At 37.8% G+C, this 12,269-nt stretch overlaps 1 pseudogene; it reads right to left on the bottom strand.

Moving 5' to 3' along the window:
* Positions 1 to 11,515: 11,515 nt before the first annotated feature.
* On the bottom strand, positions 11,516 to 12,003 carry LOC127185816 (40S ribosomal protein S10-like; annotated as a pseudogene).
* Between the last annotated feature and the right edge of the window lie 266 nt (positions 12,004 to 12,269).

Genomic DNA, 12,269 nt, shown 5'->3' with positions numbered 1-12,269 from the left:
CCTCCTTTTGTTATCTTATTGCTCTACCTAGAAAGTCAAGAAGTATATTGAAGAGATATGGAGAAAGTGGGCCGCCTTGCCTGCTCCCCAATTTTAGAGGAATTTGCTTGACTATCTCTCCATTTAATTTGAAGTTGGCTATTCACTTGTTGTATATAGCCTTTGTTTTGTTGAGGTATGTGCCTTGTTTCCCTGATCTTTCCAAAGTTTAAACATGAATGGGTGTTGGATTTTATCAAAAGCTTTTTTTGCATCTAAGGAGATGATCACATGTTTTTTGTTCTTTCAGTTTGTTTATATGGTAGATTTCATTGATGAATTTCCATGTATTGAATCATCCCTACATGCCTAGAAGGAAGCTTACTTGGTCATACTGAATGATCTCTTTAATATGTTCTTGGATTTGGTTTATGAGTATTTTATTGAGTATTTTTGCATCAACGTTCAAAAGAAAAATTGGTCTGAAATTCTCTTTCTTTCTTGGGTCTTTGTGATGTTTAGGTATCAAAGTGACTGTGGCCTCATAGATGGTGGTTTACAATGTTCCATCCATTTCTATCTTTTGGAATATCTTGAAGAGAATCAGTACTAGCTCTTCTTTGAAGGTTGATAGAATTCTGCACGAGCTATTTAATTTGTTTATCTGACTTTGATTCAATTTTGGCAAGTGGGATCTATCAAGAAAATTGGCCATTTCCTTTAGATTTTCAAATTTTGTGGCATACATGCCTTCAAAGTAGGATTTTATGATTCTTTGTATTTCTTCAGTATCTGTTTTTATATCTCCCTTTTCATTTCTGGTTTTGTTAATTTGGATGGTGTTTCTCTGCCTTTTAGATAGTTTGGCTAATGGTTTATCTATCTTGTTAATTTTCTCAAAGAACCAGCTTCTGGTTTTGTTGATTCTTTGAATTTTTCTCTTTGTTTCTACTATATTGATTTCAGCCCTGAATTTGATGATTTCCAGACATCTATTCCTCTTGGGTGTTTCTGCTTCTTTTTTTTTTTTCAAGGGCTTCCAGGTGTGTTGTTAAGTTGATTATATAGAATGTTTCCACTTTCTTTATAAAGACACTTAGTGCTATGAATTTTCCTTTTAGCATCACTTTCAATGTGTCCCACAAATTTGGGTATGTTGTTCCTTCATTTTCGTTGAATTTCAGGAAGTCCTTAATTTTGCTCTTTATTTCTTCCCTAACCCAGGTGTCATTAAGTAGAGAGTTGTTTAGTTTCCATATGTGTGTAGGCTTTCTGTTATTTCTGTTGTTGTTGAAGTCCAGCTTTAGACTTTTGTGATCTGATAGGATACCAGGTATTATTTCAATCTTCTTGTATCAGTTGAGGTTTGCTTTGTGACCTACTATATGATCATTTTTGGAGAAGGTTCCATGAGGTATTGAGAAAAAGGTATAATCCTTTGTGTTTGGGTGAAAAGTTCTGTAGATATCTGTTAGATCCATTTGATTCATGACATTAGTTAGTGTCATTATTTATCAGTTTAGTTTCTGTTTCAATGACCTATCCTTCAGTGCAAGTGGAGTATTGATGTCTCCCACTATTAATGTGTGAGGATCAATGTGTGATTAATGTTTTGTTGATAATCCTTTTACAAATGTGGGTGCCCTTGTATTGGGATTGCAGATGTTCAGAATTGTGATGTCATCTTGGTTTACTTTACCTTTGATGAGTATGAAGTGTCCTTCCTTATCTCCTTTGATTAATTTTTGGTTGAAAGTCTATTTTATTAGATATTAAAATGGCAACACTGGCTTACTTCTTGTGCCTATTTGCTTGGAATACCTTTTTCTAGCCTTTTATCCTGTGGTAATGTCTATCCGTGTGACTGAGATATTTTTCTTGAATGCAAAAGAATGTAGGGTCTTGTTTATGCATCCATTCAGTTAGTTTGTGTCTTTTTATTGGACAATTGAGACCACTGATGTTAAGGGAGATTAATGATCAGTGACTGTTAAGTCCCTTGATTTTGATCTTGGTTATAGTAAAGTGTTTGTGTGGTTATGTTTTTGTGATGGTGCGGTTATCTATTTCCCATGTAATTTTGGTTGTAGCTTGTCACTTTGGTTTGGAGTTTTCCTTCTAATAACTTCTATAAGGCCAAATGTGTGGATACTGTTTGAATTTGTTTTTGTCATGGACTATCTTGTTTTCCCCATCAATGGTTATTGATAGTTTCGCTGGGTATAGTAGTCTGGCTTGGCATCTGTGGTCTCTTAGGGTATGCAGGACCTCTCTCCAGGCCCTTCTGGCTTTTATGGTCTCTGCTGAGAAGTTGGGTGTAATTCTAATAGGTTCACCATTATATGTTACTTGGCCCTTTTCCCTTGTCACTTTGATTTTTTTCTTTGTTCTGTACATTTTGTGTTTTGGTTATTATATGGCAGAGAGATTTTCTTTTCTAGTCTGTTCTATTTGGTGATCTGTAGGCCTCTTGTATGTTTATTTGCATTTCCTTCTTTAAATTGAAGAAGTTTTCTTCTATGATTTTGTTGAAAATATTTTCTGGGCCTTGGAATTGGGCTTCTTCTCTTTCCTCAGTGCCTATTATCACCAGGTTTCATCTTTTCATGGTGATTTCTTGGATGTTTTGTGTCAGGAATTTTTCAGACTTAGCATTTTCTTTGATGGTTGCTTCCAGTTCTATGGTTGTATCTTCTAGTCCTGTGATCTGTTCCTCCATCTCTTAAATTCTGTTAGAGAAGCTTATCTCTGTATTGCTTGCTTTCTTCTCTAAGTTCTCTTATTCCTATTTTCTTCTGTCTGTGCCTTTATCATTGTTTCCATTTTCACCTTCAGACCTTGAACTAATTTATCGATTTCCTTCATCTGATTGTTTGTATTTTCCTGAATTTCTTCCAGTCCCTCTCTATTGGCCTCTTTTATATCTTCAACCTGTTTGGCTGTATCTTCCTGCATTTGTTTACAGATTTTATTCATTTCCTCCCTTATCATCTTCATTACTAAGGATCTGAGGTGATTTTCTTATATTTCAATTGTGTTTGAGTTCTCAGGGTTGCTTTCTTCAGGATAGCTAGGATCTAGAGATGCCATATCGGTTTGGTTTTTGTTGTTTATGTTTTTGACACTGGCCTTTAGTCATTTTGCTGTCTCTGAGGTAGCTTCTGTTGTCCTTCACTGATAGTTGAGAGTGGATTGTTAGTGAGTGATTATAGGTTGTGGGCACTTGCCTGTGGGCATTCAGGGAACTCTTCCCTGGAACAGACAGGTGACCTGGTTTCAGCTCCAGGAGACTTTGCTCCATACCCTGGGCTCCTTACTGGGTCAGCAGAGGTAGGTACTTGTCCTCTGCAGCCTCAGGATCAGTTTGAAGTTGTGTAGGTAGAGCTACTTATGGTTGTCCCGTCTTTGTCTAGGCTTTGAATAACCCTGGCCTAGGGCCTTGTAGTTTTGGTTCCTAGGCTCAGATCACCCTAGAGTGTCTAAACCCCTGCTGCCTTTTTGCAGTTGTTTAGGTTTCTGCCTGATCCCTCCAGGTAGTGGTGCCTAGGTTCCACAGGCCAGGGAGAGAGCAGTTATTGCCTTCTGATTGTTGGCTAGATTTCTGCCCTATCCCCTCAGGACTTCCCAGCCTCTCTCGAGAGTGTGGGAGGCCCTGCTGGGCTGTGGAGTTTGGCTATGCCAGGTCAGTTCTGCCCAATTGTGCAGGGACAGTCTGCTGGGGCAGTTCACTAGGTTTCAGCCTGGTCCCATATCGAATGTGCAGCTGTGGCTGGATGATGTATCCATAGCTACCTGGGCCCCTGTGTGACACCTGGGACTTTCTGTGGACTGGCGTGGGGCAGGTGGCAGTGGTCTGAGGACAGATCCACCAATTTTCTGAGATTTCCCCAGGCGGGTTCCAGTCCAAGCCCTGGGGACAGGGCCCCCCTCCTCCGTGGCCTGTTGGATGACCTGAGGCCAGACCCACCTGTGGTCTGCACTGCATGTACCCTTCTCACCTAGTGTTCTCCATGTCTTGCAGTCTGTGGCTCCCAGTCAAGTCCCTAGTTCCCCTCCTGTAGATCAGAAACAGTGCATGTTTGGCACTGCCATCTTGGAATTCTTAGCTTGTTCTTTTTTTATTTCAAATATTATGCTGAGTCCATTTGTTGTTGCTCATATATGCTGTTTACTGGTGACTACGTGGAGCTATATAACCTAACAGAAGACTGATTCTTTCTCCCAGATCTTCATCTAGGTATGGGGAGTGGTGAGATTTCCCCACCCACATTAGTATGTCCAATAGTATTATCCTTGGTCAAGTCTTGATTATGAAACAGAATTTCTAAGATTGTATGAGTGGAGCTTCCCTGTCATATATAGAAGATATTGACTCATAGCAGACATCCTGATCCTCTGACGCTTACAATCTCTCTGCCCTTTCTTCCAAAAATGTTCTTCTGAACCTTAGCTGTAAGGGTTGTGTTGTAGACGTAGAAACATGGACTGGAGTTCTGTAAGGACCTCTGTCAGCTGCGAAAAGAAGCTTCTTTAATGAGCAATAAAAGCTACACGTGTCAGTGGATTTAAGAATAAGTGTCTATAGTGTAGTTAGAAATTATACCCTTAGAAAAGTGGCAATAGTAGACTCTCATCTAGAGTTCATGGCTTCACCAGTCACAGGAAGTTTTCCAGGTTTACAGTACCAAGCATGAATTCTCTCCTATCAATTAGACAATTGGACAACTCTAGATTATCCCCTAGCACCCTTGGGAGTATCTTGACTTACTGGTAATTGTTGTGGTTCATAGGTTTTTAAGCTGGGTATGGTTGTTGATTGTTCTTGTCACTTGGCATCTTGCCTAGCACCTTCAAATACTTTATGAGTTAACACTCAGGTAAGAGTTTTCCAGGTCAGATCCAGTTTGATTCTTACAAGTTCAGTGTATGAAATGTGTGGTGTATTCAAAAATGGGGATTGACCTTCCAGTTCTGTGAGGTAACCAAGAAAAACATCAGTAGCCTATACTATTTAGGAAGTCTCTTTATTTCCCTTGACTAACTGGAGGGTGTTTCCCATGCCTGGCAGTGGAGTTTTTGCTAGCTATTCTGTAGATATTCTAAATATTCTATGGGGGAGAGCATTATTTCCCCAAGTAGTGTAATTTTATTCAAATTATATATATGCAAATATAGTATTTATATTTTATATTAATTTATGTAGTATACTTTTATATGTTACATAAATTTTAAGTAAACATAAAAGGTTTGGCTGTGTCCTTTTGAAAAATGTTGTTTTGTATTATTTTCAAGGTTGTATTTTAATTAAAATATTTCTCCTTTCCCTTTCCTCCCTCCAAACTCTCCCATATAGCCCTCCTCAGTCTCCTTCAAATTCATGGCCTCTTTCCTTCATCAAATGTAACTGGTGCATACATTTATAGTTGTATATACATATATATTCTCAAATATAGTCTCTTGAGTCCCTGTAATGTTGTTTATATGGGGACATATAAATACAACCTCTGCAAATAGCTAAATTAATTATTTATATTTTATATATCAAATACTTATAGTAATTAAAATAATTTCATGTATTGTCAATGAATCTTAAATACAAGAGCAAGGTTATCATTCCCATTTGAAAACTTCAAGAGCACTGTAGAGAAATCTAAAAGACTAAGACTAAGTTCTGATCATAATTCCATGGCTACATCACTAAATCCTCTTGAGTATTTTGCTACCTTGTAAGAGGCCAGGGATAATTCCTACTCCACCCAACTTGAAAGGTTGCTGTAAATGAGAGTATAAAATAATATGCTTGGTTATGGTTTGAAAGTTTAGAGGGCCATAAAAATGTAAAGGATTAATAGTAATGTAAAGAAATGTATTATTTCTTAGCCATCTCCCTTTAAACCTACTTAATCTCTAACCCATTCCATATTTGTTCATTACACAAGTATGCATTGAGAGCCAACTTTGTGTCAAGCATGCTGTTGGGTCTTGCAGGAAGAAAGATTAATAAGTACCTGCTACAGAGACATTTAAAGTTTAATGGAAAGACAAACATGACAAAATCAATTTGTTATAAAAGTGTAATAGAAAAACAAACATGAAAATCCTATTTTATAATGTGATGAATGCCTTGGACTACATAGTATATATGCTATGAGAGAACAGATGAATAAGGTAATTATTATGAGGAATACCATGGAAAGCTTCACAAAGAAGGTGACATTAGTTCTGGGCTCTGAAGGATGAACAGCACATTTCCAGATGGGGAAGATGACATTTCAAGCTGAAGGAAATGCATAAGTTCATATAGGAGTACAACACAGGATCTGTATAGAGATGATGCTATTTAGATGAAGCAAATAAAGTAAAGTGGGAGACTGGCAATAATTAATTATGTCTGAGAAGAATCAGGAAATGGTAGTACATATCTATAATCTCAGGACTTAAGAAGCTGAAGCAGAAAGATCCTGAGTTCAAGGCCAGCTGGAGTTACAGAGTTAACTTATCTCAAAAGGAGATATGCCTATGAAGCATCATTTTCTTTCTTTTTTTTAATTAATTTATTCTTGTTACATCTCAATGGTTATTCCATCCCTTGTATCCTCCCATTCTTCCCTCCCTCCCATTTTCCCATTATTCCCCTCCCCTATGACTGTTCCTGAGGGGGACCTCCTCCCCCTTTATATGCTCATAGGGTATCAAGGCTCTTCTTGGCAACCTGCTGTCCTTCCTCTGAGTGCCACCAGTTCTCCCCCTCCAGGGGACATGGTCAAATGTGAGGCACCAGAGTATGTGAGAAAGTCATATCCCACTCTCCACTCAACTGTGGAGAATGTTCTGACCATTGGCTAGATCTGGGTAGGGGTTTAAAGTTTACCGCCTGTATTGTCCTTGGCTGGTGGAATATTACTCAGCTATTAAAAACAAGGAATTCCCGAAATTTGTGGATAAATGGATTGAGCTAGAAATGATCATAATGAGTGAGTTAACCCAGGAGCAGAAAGAGTCAAATGGTATATACTCACTTATATCTGCATACTAGCCCAAGGGGCATGTCCCAGGAAAGCCTTCACTTACCAGGAAACTGGGACAGAGGGGAGGACATCATATTGGGACACTAAATGACAGAAGCATGGGAGAACAGCAATGAAGCATCATTTTCATTGTGGAAACTGATGGGACTATATCCATGTGAAGATTTGCATTAGCTAAAGTAATGGAAATTGGTGAAATTACTCAACTATAGGGCAGGCGACAGAGTAGAGTGGTGGCAAATGTCAGCATTTAACAACTAGGTATAATGAAAGGGCTCAGTAAAAAGACATCAAGTTGAAATGAGGAAGATTTTATAAGATAGAGGAAAAGGGACTATGACAAAAGCTGAGAGAAAAGATTTCTTTAAAAAAAAGAGAAGTGTGAAGTGCTAAACACTGAAAGTTTAAGTAAAATTAGGACTGATGCATATCCTTTGAATCTTTTTTGGACATTTAATTTTCACTTGCAATATTTTTTTAAAATACAAAGGTCTCTGAAAATGTCAAATTTGCAGCTAGGAAATGCACTGGCCAATAGCTCCTTGTTTTCTACCCATGTGGTGTGACCCTTCCCATACAATACTTTCCAAGTTCACCAATTAATGTGTGCTCCAACAGCTCAGTTCCCCCTTGTTCCTGAGCTGCCAGACAAGGAAATCACCTGCATGCTTCTTGCAACACTTGTAATCAATTTCAGCAAAGTAAAAAATAAAATTATAAAAAAGGAAAAAGAAGAAAAGAAAAAAACCTTAGCCTCTAATGGAACTGACCATACAAACCTCCCCAGGGTGCAGGGGTTTATGTGCTGTGCCTGGACTATGTTAAGAAAATTAAAACTGGATTTGTAACAAAAGGGCCAAAGTGTCAAATCACTAAAAGCAGAAAATTCCACTTGCAGCACAGATGCCAACTCTCACACTGGTTTATGATGAGAGAAAGTGAAGATTTACAATATGCTTTCCATAAAGTACTGACAGCCACTCCAATAGGACCTCAGGGGGTGGCTCAGAGGTTCTCCCTCATTACCCAGGAAGCAAGGTAAAGGAGAAGAGGGTGCTTTGTCACAGAACAGTCTTTGTCTTTTTTGAGGAAGGATTCACCTCTCACACCGAGACTTATGTTCTGTGCCTTGTGAGTTTTCAGTCTTTACAACAGATTTAAAGCAATAAGTTGGTCCCTCCACTCAAATTCATAAAAGAGTTACCAAGTACGAGTTACAAAGCATTGCTTACGATCACTCTTCAGGCATCTTTAGGAGATTTACAGGCTAGGATGAGGTAGGTTATACAGCAGTAAGAAGTGGTATCAAAAGATTCGTGGCCTATAATAACATTCTCCTTGTATAACTGCTTCTCTTATCTTTGGCAAAAAGGGAACTATTGATGACTGAAGAAGAAAGATCTGTGACTTGTAGATTACAAAACCAACAGGCAGAGAGCAGCCAAGCTATGTTACTTTAACATTTAACTGAAGCTCTGAGAACATACAACTACATTTCCAAGACAAGAGCATCTGCTATAGACATAAACAAGCATAATAGATTATGACAAATTACCACAAGGGCTGTTAATAAAATAAAGAAGGGTACAATTGAGGGCAAAAGGGAAGGGGGCTTCTCTAGGCAGGCATGGTTGAAGGAGGCAACTTCAAGGAAGGATGGTCAGTTGCATCTTGAGGCTATGAAGATTCTAGTTCAAGCTTTGTGATACTTGCATGGCCTCAAAATATCACTCTCCAAATTTCACATTGTGCACTAAAGAGAAAGGAGCAATGTAATAGTGGGAAAACAATATATTCCTTTAGCCAAGCAGCCTCAATTAACATCACCTAGGATGACTAGATAAGCATTGTGTGCCTCCATATGTAGTATTTTGAAGGAAACTCAGCATCATTTATATATCTTGACATTAATTGCATTTATTAATGAGGAAATAGTAAAAACAACACAAATGGGGAATTATTTGGTTTTTGTTTGGTAGTTTCCTAAATGCCTTATTGCCAGAACTTCTTCTGCTATAACTTTTCTTCTTCACTAAACCTCCCCTGATTTCATGTTTTGTGTGTGTGAGTGTGTGAATGTGTGTGTGTGTGTGTGTGTGTGTGTGTGTGTGTGTGACTTTAATAGGTGTTGCTTGCATGAGCGTGGGTGGGTGCTTGTTTACTGGAGCACTGGCAACTTATCTGTAATTAATGCTGAAGAAAGTGACAAGTCTTCTCCCTCTGCCATCAACTGTCAATAGTTGCTTTGGAAGGGTTTGGAGCTTCATGATCCTGAACCTATTCCTTGGTGAAATTCTGACTGACTCAGTCTTGTGTAGCTCTTATATGGGTAAGTATCAATGCAGTGAGTTCAGGACCTCAAAGTCCATATGAGAGTCAAAAGACATCTTTTTGGAAAAAAACATCCCTAGCACTTCCATTCTTTCTACTTGCTCCTGTTGAAGCTGCTGTAACAAAATGCTACAGATGGGAATGATGTTACCTGCCAGGTATTCATTCCTCACAATTCTGGAGGCTTGATAGTCAAAGATCAAGAGTGGCCAGCTGCTTCCTAAGAAGGCTACTTCTCTTTGCTGGAACATGCTCTCCTACTTCTTGTGTACTTACAAGCCTTTTCCTTTGTCCTCAAGAATATGCAGAAGGTTTGATAGTGACTTGTTCTTATGAGGACACCTTTATTATTGGATTAAGCCCCATTTAACTGAGAGTAAAGATCTCAGCATATAAGTTTCATGGGTATGGATGGATACAGTATATAATAGGGGCTGTATTCTTTTTTTTTTTTAACTTGTCAATAACTTACAAGACAAAGAAAGGATGAGGTACTGTGCAAAACATGAGAAGGGAGACAGCAGTGAATCAATATGTCAATACTAAAACATCTGGGGAGAAAATGTGATCAAGAAAATTTCAGGGTCAAGTGTCCAGACAGCAAGATTGGATAAAATAGTTGTAACCATTTTACCTTATATATCTATAGAATCATATCTAACTGTTAGACCTGGGATATATATTCTTGTGATAATATTAGACTAGTATTTGACATGGCCATGATTTGCATCAATATATGAAATTCTATACAAATGAATTTTTTAAAACCTTATTAGTGAGTAACAAGGCCTTGAGTTGAGGAGTAGATTCAATGATTTACCATTTGTTCTATTCTCCCTCTATATTTCTATATCCCAATTTTTTTTTCAGCTCCTATCTCCTTACCTACAAAAGAGAGATAAAGGAAAAGAGAGATGTCCCTGAGTCCAACTTAGAAATCTCTCTGGAAGAGCAGATAGTTTAGTCTTACAATTAAGCTTACAATTAGTTGGTTAGGGGTTAAGATATTTTTAGATCAAGATATTTTAAGTTAATAGAGATGAGATATGATAGATACTGATTTTCATTAAAAAATTTAGACCCAACAAGATAGGAAAGAGGTTTACTTCACGTTTGCCAAATACAAATAGCCAAATCACTATGAATGTAACATTCATGTAATTACTAATTGTCTCGTGGTTCATCCTGCTGTATGTAGTTTATTTTATTCATGTGTAATAAAATAAATGTATATGTTAAAAAAGAAACATAGAAACACTTATCTATAAAAAAAAGTTGTAACCATGTTATGGACTTGTAATTTGTAACTGGCACTATGGTTGTCGAAGGAGAATATCATAAATTTAGCTTTCTAATAAGCTGCCAAAGTATTCTCCAAAGAAGTCATACAATACTTAATTGTGCATTATAAGAAGCAAAGTAGCAATTGCACAGTTTCTCTATGTAATTTTTGCTATGAGCTTTTCCACTACTTATTTTAGCAATTCTTGTAGAGTTTTTTTTTTTTTTAATTAAAAAGGTGATATCTCACTGAGGTCTTAATTTCCATTTCCTGATGGTTAATTTTGTTTCATACTATTTCATGCGCCTACTTGACTACCACATTCCCTTTTTAGTGAAATGTTCTTGGTGCCTTTTGCTCATTGTCTCCTCATTTTACTGTTGACTTTGAAGAATGTTTTTGTATGCCCTGATCCAACTCTTTGTGGGCTATGTGGTTTGTAGCTTTTGATTAGATTTAATTTATCAAGTTTTCCTTTGTGGATCAAGTCTAAGGACTGTTTCCTATTCCTGATTGGAATAGCTTCCTTCTTGTGTTTTTTTTATAGTTTTATATTTACATTTACATGTGTAATCCATTTGGAGTTCATTTTTCATATTATCAACAATATCTAAAGTGGTAGAGAAAGTTTTCTATGTTGTTTGAAGTTTAGGTCAAATCCTTCTTATCATTTCACCATCGCTGTCATTATTCATTGAAAGGGCTATCTTTCTTACATTGGATTACTTAGAAAGTTTTTCAACATCATTTTGATCATAATTGTGTGATTTGCTAATGTTTTTATTCTGTGTTACATTCTATATACATTTGCGCACCATACCATCTTTATTAGCTTAGCTATATCAAAGGTATTTTTTTTCTTAAAAGTTTATTCAACACAACACATTCTCCAATTTCATTGGGGTGGCTGACAACATCCAGGACAAAAGCTGCCTCTAAACTTGAATTCTGTCGGTGAGCCAGCCCCAGCCTTGGTTTTCTTGTCAGCATCAGGGGGCACAGTGCTCCTTCTGTAAGCATCTCTGTCTGCATCCCCTCTAGTGAATTGTGCATGTCTCTCACCCTCTGGGTTTTTGGGCCTAGGCCTGTCAGTCTCAGGATGGCTGCAGCCCAGAGTGGCAGGCAAGATCTCCAGAGGTAATCTTGGAGATACTGGATGCCCTCATTCATAAGGTACCAATAGAAATGTCTCCAGGAAAACTGCTCCTTCAAGTAGCCTCAAGACTTGAAAGACTGCATGGCCTTCATTACGTGAAGGTTGGACACATTCTTGTCTTCCAGCTTGGGGTGTTTGGGCATATGGACATCTTTCTTGGCAATGATCACTCCTTCCTTAAAAAGGAGTTCATAGATGGCAATCCAGTTCTTCTTAGGCATCCACATTGAGGAGGCTGAAGAGTCTGAGGTGGATGCTGGAAAGGCTATCTCAAAGGTCTTAATGCCAAGTACTATAATTCCTCCCACTTTCTTTTACAAAATCATTTCAGTTTTACTGGGACCTGGGATTCACCACACAAGTCTTAGAAAATTCTTGCACATGTTGACAACACATTTTTTATAACAACTGAACTAAAAGTACAGATAAATTTGAAGACAATTGACATTCTTTACTCTGCTGGCCCTTTTCATATGTGGACACACTTTCAAGT

This window comes from Acomys russatus, chromosome X (genome assembly GCF_903995435.1).
Source record: "Acomys russatus chromosome X, mAcoRus1.1, whole genome shotgun sequence".
NCBI classification, from domain to species: domain Eukaryota; kingdom Metazoa; phylum Chordata; class Mammalia; order Rodentia; family Muridae; genus Acomys; species Acomys russatus.
This window is presented reverse-complemented; position numbering and strand designations above follow the sequence as displayed.